Raw genomic sequence first — 18,802 nt, forward strand, 5'->3', positions numbered from 1 at the left:
CTCGTGAGCACCATTGGCCTTTCTCCCTTCCTCTCCCAGCCAATATTGCTCACGAGTAAACTTCAGCTAAGATCTCCCACGTGCTTCCCTCGCAGGCCAAGCTGGCTGGTGGAAATGCACAGGAAGAACTCCGGTGCCACGATCTCCCACATGCTCCCTTCCTCCCCACACACATCAGTCCACCACCCACTGCTGATATCATCCCTCCACCAGCTCTCCCTCCCCTGCCCACCCACTGGCCAATGCCCTTCGGCCTTACCTTTGCCAGCAGCAGTGAGCAGAAGTACGTGGCTAGATTCTGCAAGTAGTGGTTGGGCAGAGCGGGTGGGCAGGAAGGGCGAGCGAGCATCGGGTGGGCGGGGTGAGGAAGCGGGGACCGGTTCAGGGGTGTGGCCAGCCAGAGGTAACTATCTGTTCGGGGAGCCACACCAAATTTCCACTAACAGTTCTCTCAAACCAGTACAAACTGATAGCAACCAACGTCTGCAACTGAGGGATTCAAGACAAGGTCCTTTCCATTGAAGAATTACAGTTTTGTTGTAAGTCGCTACTTGTTTCCAACTGTTTCATTCCCCAAGAACCATTCCGAGACCTCCTGTCCTCCACTTTCTCCCAAAATTAGAACTACAATTAGATGACATGGAAAGACAGACCCACATTTATTTATTCCTCAAATTTGGAGAAATCTTTGTTTCAATGGAAGACTTAAAGTAGCTGACAAGCAAGATAAACAAATGCATTCAACGGTTTTTAGATGGATTACAAGCTAAATAACAAATCTAAGTAGCATTTCTTTACAAATTGAACCACATTGTCTTATTATTTCAAGAGTCAAGAAAATTTTTGGGGGGGAGTTAAAGTCATTTTCAGTCCATCATTTTTCTAGTTTAACGCATTATCTCATATCGGACAAGTCATTGTGGTTCCATTTTGATTGAACACCTTGGATGATCTTCCTAGCTGCAGGAGGCCTATCCCAGTGGGATGAAACAAAAGCATGAATAACTCTGATCAGATATGGACTCTTTAAAAATATCTGAGCCTGCTCTTTCAGGGGACCCTAACACCAACCATACAGACAGAGAAAAATTGCCAATATTTCAACCACCTTGTTGAGCAACTTTAGCCGTGAAAGAGCATCTTGGTTGATAATAATCCTCTGTCTTTCAAAACTCCCCAGTTGCTCTTTGATGGGATCCTCCTTGGGGAAAAGCAACCAACTTATGATATTCAGATCTGCTGCTACATTTCCACTTTGGTCCAAGTACAGTTTCTCCCAGGAAAAATTGCAAAACTCATTCTTCTCCAGAAAGGGATGGAACTAGAATTGAAAAATCCAGGAATTTTGAAAGTAACTTGAAACATCCTAAAAGGAAGAGCCATTTTAAAGCTGAGCTAGTGAATGAGAGATGTTCAGTCCCCACTTCACTATTTGCCTAAATAGCAATAACACTTAGACTAATATACCACTTCACAGTGCTTTTACAGCCCTCTCTAAGTGGTTTATAGAATCAGCAACAATCTGGGTACCCATTTTACCAACCTGGAAAGGATGGAAGGCTGAGTCAACCTTGAGCTGGTCAGGATTGGTTCCCCTACATCAGCATTGGATTTTTTTTCTAAATAGGAAGTAGGTATGATGGCTCCTTGTCAAGACCCCATACCTGCCATGGCTCTAGCCTTGCAGCCCCCAATCTCTCTTTCTTCTCTGTTTTTCTCCTCCTAGATATTGAGGAATATGCAACATTCAAGACATGGGCCAGAGTCTTAACAACACTATAAAAACGTTGGTCATTTTGTATCTGAATTGAATTCTTTTTCTCTTGCATGTCCACTGGTGCTATCTGGGTGCATCGTCTCCGGCCCTTGACAGAAAGGACATGCTTTGAAAAAGAACAGTGAAAAGACTGGTCTTCAAATTTGGAATCCTTAAAAAGACTGGGTTGAAAGGTATCATCGTTTCTCCATTTTCTTTCCTGAAAAGCAAAGTTCCAAATGCTATGAATATATTTGGAATGTGGATGCCTTATCATTGACACTTTCTCCACAATTGTTGTGATCCAGACTTTCCCTTCAATGGGTCCTGACAAACCTTCAATTGTTAGATGGATGTGGAGAATTCTATCCACAAGGGAAGCAAATTCTATGAAGTGAACAAAGACATTGACTTTTCTCCACTTAGAGATGGCATTTCTGAGAGGTTCTGTAGGTCTAGTCATTGAGATAACCACACAAATTCCATTTCTGACAAGCATAGGAGTGAAAGTTCTCATGAAATTCTCTCCCTCCTCTGTGTCTGGTGCAAAGAGACCAATCAAAGTCCATCTGAAATGGAGGAGGAGTTGGACAATTCCTGGATACTGGATCCCATTTTGGGGGAGCAACAGATGGAAAAAAGGAATTTGACTTTTATCACACAGAGCCTCTGAAACAATTCCATAACTGATCTGAAGAAGCAATTAAGAATGGTGTATTATGGTTAGATCAGATCAAGTGCAAAATGTAAGCTTTTAACACATCCAATGTGGTTCTCACAAACATATTAGAATAGTCCAGCAGTCACCAACTGGTGGTCCAAGGACCACTGGTGGTCTGTGAGAAAATTTTGGTGGTCTGCAGAAAAATTATTTGCATTTTTATATTGCACTAAATACTATTTATCTTTTTTTAAAAAAATTCATATTAGTGGTCCACGGGATTTAAAATTATGAATTTGTTGATCCCTGAGTTCCAAAAGATTGGTGACCCCTCAAATTGTCTATTGTTCTTAAACCTTAAGCCATATCAACATAAAGAATACAAAATGCAGAATATTAACAAGATGGAATATAATCATTTGTATAAACTGAGGTCTAAGATACTGTTCTTTTTCTTTTCTAATAAAATTCACATTCAGATAATAGACGTGTTATGTCTTCTATCTCTAGAGTACTGCAAATGCAAATAAGTTCATTTTAGAGATTTGCTTAAATGTTCCATATTTAACATTCTGTCCAGCTGCTCAAGTCTTGCTTGAGTAAATATTTATGCCTCCTCCCCACTCTGGATCCCAATCCCTAGCCATGACAAAGGCCATGGAAAAAGCAGCTCATGAATTCCTTCGAAAAGATATGATTGAATCTATTACCCACCCGCCAACAACCTGCTCACTTTGCCAGAGAGAGAAACAAAAAAACAAACCTGTGGGACTTTGTAGGTGCCTACTAATGTTGATATCTGAATGGAGATGTCATCAAGAGATCCATCAAGAACAGCCATCAGGTTGTCCTTCCTTCCACAGCTGTAGTTGGGAACATTGGCTTCTCCAGTTGAGAGCATGTCCAGCAAGGCATCTGAAGTCCCAAGGGTGTTGAAATAATTGTCATGGATGTTGTAGCCAAGTGTGAGATTGTACAAAAGCTGAGATTTCCTATTGACTTGTTGAATGGCAAAAATGAAGCTTAGGAGTCTTGCTGGATCAGTGAATGAACTACTGTAAAAAAATGTTCATGATAACATCATCTCTAACAACAACAACAAAATATATTTTCATTTGTTCCTCTTTCTCTCCACAAGCCCATTCAGTCTTAAGCCAAAAGTGTCCAAAACAAGAATAAAATTATAGTCACCCATCACCATTTAATTGTTATGAGTAGTAAGAACGTGGGATGGAGATTTAATATTTAAAATATATCATTATTTGTAATGTAATTTGTAATTACATTATTTGTAATTATTTTTAATTTGTGCAAGATTCAAAATTATTCAATCATTAAAATAGAATCATCAGCAAAGAGGACTTATAAATGATCCAGAAAAGCAATTCTAAAAACAAGCCATCCTCTATCCCATACCAGGGTCAGGCATTGAATATCAATGAATGGTTATAAAAATTGGGAAATGGGTTGGGCAAAGGCAACTACAAACCTTTCAATAAGCTAATTATGATTAACTCAGGATTGTACAAGAGGGGAAAATAATTTGGACTTTGGAGAGTGGATTTGCCCCGAATTTGTATTTGGGTCTCTTAAAAGAAGACAGAGGAGGGAAGATATGGAAATCTAAACCATTCAAGAAATTAAACAGGTCCTGCAATATAGGAATAACTGAAAGAAATGAAGAAGAGTGTTAGGACTGAAAATGGAAGGAAAGCAACTCCATCACACTGAATGACTTACGAGGGAGCTTGAGTATAAGGAGCTGTGTTGAAAGACAGCATTATATGGGATATTAATGTGGCAAAGGAGACGATACTAATGAGGTGGTCTCCTGGCCTGTAATAGCTCTGTAGTTTTCTTCCCTCATGTTCCTCCAAACTCAGCAGGCATTTCATTCTCAGCTTCCCAGAGACTGGCTGGGACATCAGCAGCAGCAGAAGCAGAAGGAGGAGGTCCATAATTCATGGGGCTGAATCAATCCCCTTCCTGTTTCTAAGGATGAACATGAGCATTCGAAGAATTCAAAGCACTGTCACAAGATGAAAATGAGAGTAACTTTCTTGATTGAGAGAGAGATAAACAGAACTGCACCTTGAAAGGAGAAAAAGGAAAGTACATTCAAGAAGCACAGTCTCTGAATGTCCCAAAATTTGTGCCACATGGAGTTTGATCTGAGACATTTATCCTTTTCTCATGTAAGATTCCTTTCTAGTTGCTTCAGTCTGACGTTTACGTCAAAGGCAATCACTGGAGGAATATCATGAGAGATCTCACAAACCAGGATGTTAATAATAATAAGTAAGAAGACATCTCCTCTGGGGATGCTGAACTACCTCTGGACCTCCATGTGCAGAGGAGAAACTGGAGAAAAGTATAGTGAAAAATCATAGATAGTCACTGGTCTGATTCACAAATTGGAAGTGATTTTAAAATTGCTCAGGGGATAGTGAAATTTCATTTGCCTTAGAGATATCAACTTTGGGGTGATCTTTGAGACCTGTTGTATATTCCACTTGGTGCAGAGTTTGTCTCCCAGTTGATGTCAGGGTAGTTAAAATCCCCCATTACTATTGTGATGTGCTTCCTACATACCTTAGTTAGCTGACTAGCAAAAAGTGCATCTACTTCCTCTGTTTGGTTGGGTGGCCTATAGTATGGACCTATGACAAGATCATTCCCCCACCCTTTAATATTGACCCAAATGCATTCAAGATAATTTTCATCATTGTTGTGCTCTATTTCTGTAGAGATGTAGTTATTTCTTATATATAGTGCAACTCCACCTCCTCTTTTATTTCGTGTATTTCTTTTAAATAATTTGTATCCCTCTAGCTGTATGTTCCATTTGTGGGTTTCATCCCACCAAGTTTCCGTAATGCCAACAATATCATATCTGCCCTCATTTACTTGAATTTCTAATTTACCCTGTTTATTCCTCATACTCTGTGCATTGGTGTATAGACATTTGAGTCCATTTTGATTGACCCTATGTTTACTGTCTACATAACCTGTGTCGTGCCTGACTGCCCCTACTTTCTTGCCACCTGTTTGATTAATGCCCATGGTATGGCACTCGCTATTAAATGCTTTGTTTTGGTTGACACCAGGGGTGATAATCTTACTTGCACAGACATCTATGTTACATGCACTGATAGCCCTATTAATTTTGGATTGCTAGTTTCTCTATTTATTTAATTGGTTTCTACTAATATAGTGAATTGTATTATTTGGAATAGCTGAAAAAAGAATAATTGGTGATTAGAATAAGAGAATTTAAAGAAATAATTGGGGATTGAACTATGTTTTGTGAATGTAAATTTAGGGGTTCAAATTTTAAGGAGGGAAAAGAAAAATTGAACTATAATAGGATGAGAAGTTATGAGGAAAGGTAATGTTGATTTCTTAAAATTAGAGAGAATAAATGCTATGAGAAAAATTGAACATATAAAATTGTGTTAAAGATGAACAAAAATCTGTACAAGTTTATGACCAAGCCAATATTCTGTTCAGAAAAGATGTATTGTATGTTTGTTTGTGTGTTTAAAAAATTAAAAAAAAAACTTTACCAAAAGAAAAAGAGGTCAGCTCAAGGGAGGATGAGCTCATTCCTGGCACCTCAGGAACTGGGTTCATTAATGGCTCTGAACACCTGGCCAAAAGAGTTTTAGACTTTCCCCCGTTTCAGCTGGGGAAAATTTTCCAAAAACAATTCTAAAATCACCTCTTTGCTGTATATTACAAAAGATTGCAAAAAATAAAGATTTTACAAAGTTGAAAAGATGTAATGTTGTTTCTTTTTACCGTATTTTTCGGAGTATAAGACGCCCCTTGCTTTTTTTTTTTTTTTTTTGCTTTTTTTTCTGCTCTGAAAGCCTCTGAAACAGAGCTTCAGAATAAAAGCCTGAGAGAAAAAGAATTATTCCTGTGAAGAATATAGCCTAAGTGACTCCATATTTACCCTTTACATAACCTGAGCTAACCCTCAGCTATTAAGCTGAGTAAGATATATAGAAATATCTGTTTTGAGGAAACAGATGTTTTGGTACATTCTAAATTGGGTCAGGCTGACCCAAGTTCTATTGAAAAAGGAGGAAGAGCCTAAGTGTCAAATTAACAAGAACAATAACAAACAATTATGAATACATTTTTAGAGGGTATTTTTAGAGGGTAATTTTGGAGGGGAACTCCAGGGCGGAACATGTGAAGAAAGCCAAAACATTATATAACAACTGAAAACAATATCTGGTGGTATCTAATTGTTTTGCTGATCGTCTGAAACTGTATTTAAACCATGTAACTGGAGTGATAAGACGTTCTCTCTCCTTCATGGGAGAATCCTTTTGCAAAAGTTTATGGGATACATATATTCTTACAATAAATCTGCTTTTTACTTGTTCATGGTCTCTGTTTCACTTTTTATGAGGTTTGCTGTTTTTTTAAATCTCACAAAGCCTCTGAAGCTCTGTTTGGGGGCTTTTCTTTTCTGAAGCTTCTTTTCTGATTCTTTTTTCAGCCTCTGAAACCTCCATTTGAGAAGCTGGGCAGGGATACATTCGCAGTATAAGACGCACCCAGATTTTCACCCTCTTTTTTTGGTGGGGAAAGGTGCGTTTTATACTCCAAAAAATATGGTAAATGGACTGAAGAGGATTCCACCCACTGACTGGTAAACTTGTTTCAAATGTATATTTGTTTCTTTGTTCGTTCAGTTTATTTGCCACCCATCTTGTTTTGAAACAACTCTGGGAAACTTATACCATTAAAACCATAAAAGAAAAATATTTCTAAAATAATTAAAATGGAAACTGCAATCAAAATAGAATTATAGTTAAAAAATAGGGAGGGAAGGAGCTGGATATGTGGGGGTGGCTGGGATTGCCTCTTAGTTCATCAACCATCTCCATTGTGACGCTCCATCATTGGGATCTGAAGCTATCTACAGAATCAGGTCTTAAAGCTTAAGGAACAAAAGATGGTATTTGATTTGATGCCCATAATATCCAAAATTTGAGGTAAAGTTCTGTCCCCAGTGAAACGGAAGTTCCACCCCTTGCAATGAAGGCCTCTCTACTCACGCTTTATTTTGTTTTCTTTTGTTCAATTTCACCATCATTTGAGACTAAAGTTGAAGTGCAGTTTTCTAGTATGGTGATGTCCGAAAGGTGCTTTTTTCAAGAGGTAACTGGACTGTTTTGTTTCTTTGAAGACATTTCACTTCTCATCCAAGAAGCTTCTTCAGCTCTGACTGGAGGGTGGGGAATGGAAGGATTTATACTCCTTGCAGACATCTGGTCATTTGCATCCTTTTAGAGCAGGAGTGTCAAACTCATGTCATCACAGTGGCAACTCATGACGTATCGAGACTTTTTTCCCCTTCACCAAACCAGGTGGGAGCAAGGCCAGCACTTGACGCATCCGGCCCGCAGGCCACGAGTTTGACACCCCTGTTTCAGAGAGTCATTGAGGCCACTTTGAGGTTGATCTGTGTCCTCGGGGTCACCTAAGTAGTGCAAATGGGTGTGGAGCCTTCTTGGAACTGCTGAGAGGACTGTGTTGAGGACTGGAGATAGGTGATGTTGTATCCCTCCCCCTCACCCCAATCTGGGAAGTCTTGTCTCCTCTGCAGATGCATTATATTAACATAACTAACTCATTTCTTTTTTTGCCCTTCCCTAGTTTCATCACAATTTAAATTATTAAATAATTTACTTACACTCTGATGATTATCTTAAGTTAGTCTTACATTCTTTGTGTGTTTATTTCTTTTGATTTTAAATAACCTTAATTTATTTATTTATTATTTATTTATTATTTAAATTTGTATACCGCCCTTCTCCCGAAGGACTCAGGACGGTGCACAGCCAAAATTAAAATACATACAATACAAAATTTAAAATAATTTAAAATCAGAATTAAATCGAATTGGCTTCCTAAAACATTAAAACCCATTACCCTTAAAATAACCCATTAAAATTTTAAGCCAGCCCAGCTTGCTGAAATAGGAAGGTCTTCAAAGCTCGACGGAAGGTCCGAAGGTCCGGGATTAGTCGTATTCCTGAGGGTAGTTCGTTCCAGAGGGTGGGTGCCCCCACAGAGAAGGCTCTCCCCCTGGGGGTCGTCAGTCGACATTGCTTGATCGACGGCACCCTAAGGAGGCCCTCTCTGTGGGACCGAATTGGCAGGTGGGAGGATATCGGTGGCAGAAGGTGGTCTCGCAAATAACCGGGCCCTAAACCATGGAGCGCTTTAAAGGTGAGAACCAATACCTTGAAGCGCACCCGGAAGACCACCGGAAGCCAGTGCAGCTCGCGCAGGCAAGGTGTCACATGGGAGCGCCATGTCGCCCCCATAATTACCCGCGCGGCCGCGTTCTGGACAAGCTGGAGCTTCCGAGTGCTCCTCAAGGGGAGTTCCCATGTAGAGAGCATTGCAGTAGTCCAGGCGAGAGGTGACGAGGGCATGAGTGACCGTGCATAGGGAGTCCCGATCCAGAAAGGGACGCAACTGGCGTATCAGGTGAACCTGATAAAAAGCCCCCCTGGCCACGGCCGTCATATGCTCTTCTAAAGACAGCCGTGCATCCAGGAGGACACCCAAGTTGCGAGCCCTCTCCGTGGGGGCCAATGACTCGCCCCCAATAGCCAGAGATGGCACCAGCTGGCTATATCAGGATGCCGGCATCCACAGCCACTCGGTCTTGGAAGGGTTGAGTCGAAGCCTGTTCCTCCCCACCCAGACCCGCACGGCCTCCAGGCACCAGGACATCACTTCAAGGACATCGTTGGGGTGGTCTGGGGTGGAGATGTACAGCTGAGTATCATCAGCATACAGATGGCATCGCACCCCAAATCCACAGATGATCTTGCCCAGCGGCTTCACATAAATGTTGAACAGGAGAGGCAAGAGGACCGACCCTTGTGGCACCCCACAAACAAGGTGCCTTGAGGTCGACCTCTGCCCCCCAGCCAACATGGACTGTGACTGGTCGGAGAGATAAGAGGAGAACCACCGTAGAATGGTGCCCCCACTCCCAACCCCTCCAGCTGGAGCAGTATGATACCATGGTCGATGGTATCAAAAGCCGCTGAGAGATCTAATAGGACCAGGACAGAGGAACATCCCCTGTCCCGAGCCCTCCAGAGATCATCGACCAACACGACCAATACTGTTTCCGTGCTGTGCCCAGGCCTGAAGCCAGACTGGAATGGATCCAGATAGACAGCTTCATCCAGGTACTGTGGGAGCTGTCGCGCAACCACACTCTCGACAACCTTCGCCACAAAGCGAAGATTGGAGACAGGATGGTAGTTTGCCAAAACAGCCGGATCCAGAGAGGGCTTCTTGAGGAGGGGCCTCACCACCGCCTCTTTCAAGGCGGGAGGTAAGACACCCTCGCTCAAAAGAAGCATACGAACTCAATAATAACTGCAATAAACAATTAAGTGTTATGACCCTAAGAAAATACTTCATGATCAGATACCGACTTTTATCATTAAATGTTCCTTAGTATTTAGATCTGGTCTCAGGATGATAATGTAGCACTTGGGGAAGAAGATGCAGCCCAGCAGGCCAGCCCCAGAAGCCAAGATGGAGAAAACCTGCACGGCCACCATGTATTTCCCTTTGGTGCTCAAGTAGGTGGGCAGGAAGGAAATCCAGATGCTGCAGAAGACCAGCATGCTGAAGGTGATCAGTTTGGCTTCGTTGAAGGCCCCAGGCAGGTTCCTGGCCAGGAAAGCCACTGTGAAGCAAATGGCAGCAAGGAAACCCATGTAGCAGAGAACCACATAAAACATGGTCACAGAGCCTTCATTGCACTGAAGGATGATCACTCCTGATTGGGAGTGCAGGTCAAAATCAGGAAACGGGGGAGAAATTCCCAGCCAGATTGCACAAATTACAATTTTTCCAGCAGAACCGGAAAGGATGATGGAGTTGGCCAAGCTCTTCCCCAACCATCTCCTCACCCTGTTCCCTGGTTTCGTGGCCAGGAAGGCCAGCACTACCATGATTGTTTTGGCTAACACACAAGACACAGCTACTGAGAAGATGATGCTGAACATTGTTTGTCGGAGAAGGCAGGTGGCTTTCCTTGGTCGGCCAATGAAGAAAAAGGAGGACAAGAAGCAAAGCAAGAGGGAAACCAGGAGGATGTAGGACAGGTCACGGTTGTTAGCTTTGACAATGGGAGTTTCTAGGTATTTAAGGAATATGACTAAAACAAGGCCTGTTGTTAGAAACAAGAGTACAGCAAAGGAGACCAGGATGATGCCCAGGTGTTCTTCATAGGACAGGAAAGCTACTCTTTTGGGGATACATTGGATTCTGTCATTAGTTGGACATTTATCATCTGGACACTTGGTGCATTTTTCAGTATCTGAGAAAACAGTAAGTAATATTATTTCTTTAGTCTCTCCTTTCACATTCCAAGAAAGACGTTCTTTCAATGGCAGCTGATACCGAGAGAGAGGAAAGCCAGAGTTCCTCTGGTGTCACCCACCTTCCTGTGTGGAGATGGTCCCCTCCGGACAAGGAATACAATCATAGCAGCAAATTGGTTCTTCTTTCCGAGCCCGTTTTACAAATCCAGGGTGACAATTGTCCACACATTGGGACTGAGGCAGAGACTAAGCAGAAAAATAAAATTCATTCCAAAATATCTGCCAAATTTTTATTTATCAGATTGATTGATTAAAATAAAATGAAAATGTGCTTAAGAAGGACACTTCTGAGCAATAGATCAGGAAAACATAAAACATTGTAAAGCCACTCCCCTTTGAAAATAATTCAAATCCTTCTTAAGATATAAAGAATAAATTCCTCACAGACTAGGGCTGTCAACTTCAAATGAGTATGATTTAGTTATATCTGTACACTTATATTTTCAATTCATACAGCTGCTATGCTGGTGAAATAAGGCTAAATATTACTGCCTAGTTTCTAGAACTATAGTGAGGATGAGTGGAGGTGAAATCATGAGAACATGTCACTTAAAAAGGGTGAGTGAGGCATGTTTTCCTGCAGCCCATGGGACATGAGCATGAACCCTGTGTGGGAAAGGGATATTTCTAAGGCCAAGTGAGGGATTCAAGACAAGGTCATTTCCATTGAAGAATTACAGTTTTGTTGTTAGTCGCTACTTGTGTCCAACTCTTTCAGCCCCCAAGAACCATAGCACTCCAGGACTCCCTGTCCTCCATTGCCTCCCAAAATTAGAATTACAATTAGATTACATGGAAAGACAGACCCACATTTATTTATTGCTTAAATTTGGAGAATTCTTTGTTTCAGTGGAAGACTTAAGGTAGCTGACAATCAAGATAAACAATTGCATTCAAGGGGTTTTTAGATGGATTACAAGCCAAATATCAAATCTAAGTAGCATTTCATTACAAATTGACCCGCATTGTCTCATTATTTCAAGAGTCAAAAATTTTTTGGAGGGAGTCAAAGTCATTTTCAGTCCATCATTTTTCTAGTTTAAGGTATTATCTCATATCGGACAAGTCATTGTGGTTCCACATTGATTGAACACCTTGGATGACCTTCCTAGCAGCAGGAGGCCTATCCCAGTGGGGTGAAACAAAGGCATGAATAACTCTGGTCAGATATGAGCTATTAAAAATTATCTGAGCCTGCTCTTTCAGGGGACCCTAACAAAAACCATACAGACTGAGAAAAGTTACCAATATTTTCAACCACCTTGTTGAGCAACTTTAGCTGTGAAAGAGCATCTTGGTTGATAATAAGCTTCTGTCTTTCAAAACTCCCCAGTTGCTCTTTGATGGGATCCTCCTTGGGGAAAAGTAACCAACTTATGATATTCAGATCTGCTGCTATATTTCCACTTTGGTCCAAGTACAGTTTCTCCCAGGAAAAATTGCAAAACTCATTCTTCTCCAGAAAGGGATGGAACTAGAATTGAAACATCCAGGAATTTTGAAAGCAACCTGAAACATCCTAAAAGGAGGAGCAATTTTAAAGCTGAGCTAGTGAATGAAAGATGTTCAGTCCCCTCTTCACTATTTGCCTGAATAGCAATAGCACTTAGACTTAGACCACTTCACAGTGCTATTACAGCCCTCTCTAAATGGTTTATAGAATCAGCATATTGCCCCCAACAATCTGGTTTCCCATTTTGTCAAACTTGGAAGGATGGATTGCTGAGTCAACCTTGAGCTGGTCAGGATCAAACTCCTGGCAGTGAGCAGAGAGTTAGGGTTAGGGTTAGGGTTAGGGTTAGGGTTAGGGTTAGGGTTAGGGTTAGGGTTAGGGTTAGGGTTAGGATAAATGCCATGGCTAAGTGCAAAGCCCGATTAGCCATCATTCTGAAAAGTTTTTTTTTTAATTTTAAAAAACAAATTTATTAGATTTTTTTAAAAAAATGAAATTGTATAAAACATTCACAACCTTCAAATACAATCAACAATATCAACAAACAACAAATAAAGTATATATAATGTATATAAGTACACATATATAGAAAAACTTATTTTCCTTTTTTTCCCACTTAATGACGGTGTATAATTATTATTTTTAATTTCTTACTAAATTTTGACTTTATCTTCTTTTCCATTGGTTTATCCACTCATACCAACTGTCTCATATCTTAAAATACTGTGAGTCTTCCTTATCTTTCAATTTCAACATTAGTCTATCCATTTTTGCACATGTGTAAATTTTTTGAATTATTTGCTGCTCCGTTGGCAATTGATCTGTTTTCCAGACTTGTGCTTGGGCTAACCTAGCTGCTGTAATTATATGTAATATTAGGTACTTTTTTCCTTTCTAATGTTTTGTTTAAGCATTCCTAACAAAAAAAATTCTGGTTCTAACTCAATATCCTCTGCAATTATTTCTGATATCCAAATTTTGATTTTTATCCAATATTTCTTAATTTTTGAGCAAAGCCACCAGACATGAAAGAAGGTTCCCTGTGCAGTCTGAAAAGTTTTAATTAAATTCCTGCAGTGAGCAGGGATTAGGCTTAATGCTCCCAGGTTTAGCTCAAATTTATGAATATAAAATTCTATCATGCTAATTACAAACCCATAAGTACAGCAATTTATTTACAATATATACATTTTAAATACTTTTATATTAGCAGTGTTTAATATCAAAATATAATTGTCCCAGTGCCTGCTCTTTGGAACATAATCTTGTGAACTAAATCTGGCCTCAGCTTGGCCAAATCTGTTGGGTTTTTCTAGAACAATGGTTCCCCTACTTCAGCATTGGATTTTTTTCTAAATAGGAAATAGGTTTGATGGATCCTTGTCAGGACCCCATACCTGCCATGGCTCTAGCCTTGCAGCCCCCAATCTCTCTTTCTTCTCCCTTTTTCTCCTCCTAGAAATTGAGGAATATGCAACATTCAAGACATGGGCCAGAGTCTTAACAACAGTATAAAAACGGCGGTCATTTTGTATCTGAATTCTATTCTTTTTCTCTTGCATGTCCAGTGGTGCTATCTGGGTGCATCGTCTCCGGCCCTTGACAGAAAGGACATGCTTTGAAAAAGAACAGCGAAAAGACTGGTCCACAAATTTGGAATCCTTAAAAAGATTGGGTTGAAAGGCATCATCATTTGGCCATTTTCTTTCTTGAAAAGCAAAGTTCCAAATGCTATGGATATATTTGAAATGTTTATGCCCTTTTCATTGACATTTTCTCCACAATTGTGGTGATCCAGACTTTCCCTTCGATGGGTCCTGACAAGCCTTCAATTGCTAAATGGATGTAGCGAACTCTATCCACAACTGAAACAAATTCAATGAAGTGAACAAAGACATTGACTTTTCTCCACTTAGAGATGGCATTTCTGAGAGGTTCTGTAGGTCTAGTCAGTGAGAATTGTTGTGAGATAACCACACAAATTCCATTTCTGACAAGTATAGGGGTGAAAGTTCTCATGAAATTCTCTCCCTCCTCTGTGTCTGTTGAAAAGAGACCAATCAAAGTCCATCTGAAATGGAGGAGGAGTTGGACCATTCCTGGATACTGGATCCCATTTTTGGGAAGCATCTGATGAAAAAAAGGCATTTGACTTTTATCACTCAGAGCCTCTGAAACAATTCCATAACTGATCTGAAGAAACAATGAAGAATGGTGTATTATGATTAGATCAGATCAAGTCCAAAATATAAGATTTTAACACATCCTGTGTGGTTCTCATCAACATATGAGAATAATCCAGCAGTCACCAGCTGGTGGTCCATGGACCACTGGTGGTCTGCGAGAAAATTTTGGTGGTCTGTAGAAAAATTATTTGCATTTTTATATTGCACTAAATACTATTTATCTTTTTCTAAAATTCACGGGATTTAAAATAATGAATTTGGTGGTCCCTGAAGTCCGAAGGTTTGGTGACACCTGGAACAGTCTATTGTTCTTAATCCTTAAGCCATATCAAGATAAAGAATACAAAATGCAGAATATTAGCAAGATTAAATATAATCATTTGTCTAATCGGGGGTCTAAGATACTGCTCTTTCTCTTTTCTAATAAAATTGACATTCAGATAATAGACATGTTATGTCTTCTATCTCTAGAGCACTACAAATGCAAATCAGTTCATTTTAGAGATTTGCTTAAATGTTCCATATTTAACATTGTGTCCAGCTACTCAAGTCTTGCTCGAGTAAATATTTAGGCCTCCTGTGGATCCCAATCCCTAACCATGACAAAGGCCATGAGAAAAGCAGTTCATGATTTCCATAGAAAAGATATGATTGAATCTATGATCCACCCACCAACAACCTGCTCACTTTGCCAAATAGAGAAACAAAAAAACACACCTGTGGGACTTTGTAGGTGCCTACTAATGTTGACATCTGAATGGAGATGTCATCAAGAGATCCATCAAGAACAGCCATCAGATTGTCCTTCTTGCCACAGCTGTAGTTGGGAACATTGGCTTCTCCAGTTGAGAGCATGTCCAGCAAGGCATCTGAAGTGCCAAGGGTGTTCAAATAGTTGTCATGGATGTTGTAGCCAAGTGTGAGATTATACAAAAGCTGAGATTTCTTGTTGACTTGTTGAATGGCAAAAATGAAGGTTAGGATTCTTTCTGAATTAGTAATTGAATGACTGTAAAAAAATGTTCATCATAGCATCATCTCTAACAACAACAAAATATATTTTCATTTGTTCCTCTTTCTCTCCACAAGCCCATTCCGTCTTAAGCCAAAAGTGTCCAAAATAAGAATGAAGTTATAGTCACCCATCACCATTTAATTGTTATGAGTGTTGAGAAGGTGGGATGGAGATTTAATATTTAAAATATATCAGTATTTGTAATAGTGCTCATTTTTAATTTGTGAAATGAGCAAGATTCAAAATTATTCAATCATTAAAATAGAATCATCAGCAAAGAGGACTAATAAATGATCCAGAAATGCAATTCTAAAAACAAGCCATCTTCTATTCCATACCAGGGTCAGGCACTGAATATCAATGAATAGTTATAAAAATAGGGGAACGGGTTGGGCAGAGGCAGCTACAAACTTTTCAATAAGCTAGTTGTGATTAACTCAGGATTTTACAAGAGTTGAAAATAATTTGGACTTTGCTGGGGGCGGGGTTGTTCCATCTTTGGATTTGGGTCTCTTAAAATAAGACGTAAAAGAGAATCCATGGAAATCCAAATGATTCAAGAAATTAAACAGGTCCTTCAATATAAGAATAACTGAAAGAAACGAAGAAGAGTGTTAGGACTGCAAATGTAAGAAATGCAACTCCATCACACTGAATGACTTACGAGGGAGCTTGAGTATAAGGAGCTGTGTTGAAAGACAGCATTATTTCAGATATTATTGTGGCAATGGAGATTATACTCATGAGGTGGTCTCCTGGCCTGTAATAGCTCTGTAGTTTTCTTCCCTCATGTTCCTCCAAACTCAGCAGGCACTTCATTCTCGGCTTCCCAGAGACTGGCTGGGACATCAGCAGCAGCAGAAGCAGAAGGAGGAGGTCCATAATTCATGGGGCTGAATTAATCCCCCTCCTGTTTCTAAGGAAAAGCAAGAGAGTTTGAAGAATTCAAAGCACTGTCACAATATAAAAACGAGAGTAATTTTCTTGACTGGGAGAGAGATCAACAGAACTGCATCTGGAAAGGAGAGAGAGGAAAGGTACATTCAAGAAGCACAGTACCTAAATGTCCCAAAATTTGTGCCACATGGTGGTTGACCTGAGAAATTTATCCTTTTCTCATGCAAGATCCCTGTCAAGTTGCTTCAGTCTGATGTTTACATTGAAGGTGATCACTGGAGAAATATCAGGAGAGATCTCACAGACAGGATTTTAATAATTACTGTAAGAAGCAATATCTCCTCTGGGGATCCTGAACTACCTCTGGGCCTCCATGTGTGGAAGAGAAGTTGGAGAAAGGCATAGTGAAAAATCATAGGTATACCCCTAGAGAGCACTGGTCTGAAGTGATTGTGGTCCTTCCTTTCTGAACATGTCTAGAAAGTGATGCTGAAGAAAGATAGTTCGAAACCCAGGAAAGGTCTCCCAGAACTATAGAGTTTGGTTCCACATTAGTGTCAGACCTGGAGGCCATTTTTTACATTTGGGCCTTCAGGCCTACCACATTTTCTACTGTGGGAAAATGGGAGGGGGTTGCATAGAGCATGGGTGACATGTAGTCAAAATAACATTCTTTTCTCAGAGAGTCAAGGCCACCTTGCCCTGAAGCTGTGATGAGGTGACTGGGAGGCATCTCCAGTTTTGGATGGTGCCTGATTGGATCATGTGATGGACATGTGGGTGCAGGTGGAAGGGACTTGAACTTTCTTTTGTGTGGGGAAAACCTGGAAACTTTCAGATTTGGGTTTTCCCAGATGTGCCAATATGACATCTCTAATAAAATGGAACATTGAGGAAATTCAAGCTTCAGAGTCTTCTTTCGTTGGTGGTGTTACTTGGAACCCTGACACTTAGGTTGATGTCGCTTAATTCTAATATTGCCTGTCTTCTAATGTTAAGGAAGAAATCTGTAACCGTGAACCCTGCCTAATGTTAAGAATAGGACTTGTTTGTAATTTACTTTTCTTTTAGATCTCCATGTATTAATCACAAAGTGATTTTAAAATTGCTCATGCGATAGTGAAATTTCATTTGCCCTAGAAATATCAACTTTGGGATGATATTTGAGACAAAGGGTCTGGAAATAGATAATTGGCCAACTGTATCATGGAGTAAATATGGAATACGTTATGGAGATAGACTTTTTTTTTCTTTATACTTGCCCTTCATGTAAGACAACGAGAACCTTTATACTTTGAAGGGTCTTTGTTTACTAAACAAACAGCAGGCAGTATGATGTCCCCCTTGGACAACTCGCCAGATTCCTCCTCAGATGTCAGCTCAAGGGAGGATGAGCTCATTCCTGGCACGTCAGGAACTGGGTTCATTAATGGCTCTGAACACCTGGCCAAAAGAGTTTTAGACTTTCCCCAGTTTCAGCTGGGGAACGTTTTCCAAAAACAACTCTAAAATCACCTCTTTTCTTTATATTACAAAAGATTACAAAGAAGAAAAAAAAGATTTTACAAAGTAGGAAAATATGTGCTGTTCTTTCTTTTTAAATGGACTGAAGAGGATCCCACCCACTGACTGGTAAACTTGTTTCAAACATATGTTTGTTTATTTATTGAGTCAGTCAGTCAGTCCTATATGATAATAAAATCTCATTGCTTATCTTGTTCTTCCCTAGTTTCATGACCATTTAAATTATTAATTAATTTATTTTACACTTTGATGATTATCTTAAGTTAGTCTCACATTCTCTGTATGTTTATTTCTTTTTATTCTAAATAATCTTAATTGTCAAAACAAGCATACAAACTCAATAATAACTGCAATAAATAAATAAGTGTTATGAGCTTAAGAAACTACTTCATGATCAGATACCGACTTTTATCATTAAATGTTCCTTAGTATTTAGATCTGGTCTCAGGATGATAATGTAGCACTTGGGGAAGAAGATGCAGCCCAGCAGGCCAGCCCCAGAAGCCAAGATGGAGAAAACCTGCACGGCCACCATGTACTTCCTTTTGGTGCTCAAGTAGGTGGGCAGGAAGGAGATCCAGACGCTGCAGAAGACCAGCATGCTGAAGGTGATCAGTTTGGCTTCGTTGAAGGCCCCAGGCAGGTTCCTGGCCAGGAAAGCCACTGTGAAGTAAATGGTAGCAAGGAAACCCATGTAGCAGAGAACAACATAAAACATGGTGACAGAGCCTTAAAAAACATTAAAAGTATCAAATACCATTTAGTACATTTATTAACTGAGATTTCTAGGAAACACTTGAGTGGTGCGGAGACGTAGAGGTGGAGCTCTCGCCTCACAATCAGGAGGTCGTGAGTTCGATCCTAGGTAG

This window comes from Pantherophis guttatus, chromosome 2 (assembly GCF_059756535.1).
Source record: "Pantherophis guttatus breed Tessera chromosome 2, ASM5975653v1, whole genome shotgun sequence".
Classification (NCBI taxonomy): Eukaryota; Metazoa; Chordata; class Lepidosauria; order Squamata; family Colubridae; genus Pantherophis; species Pantherophis guttatus.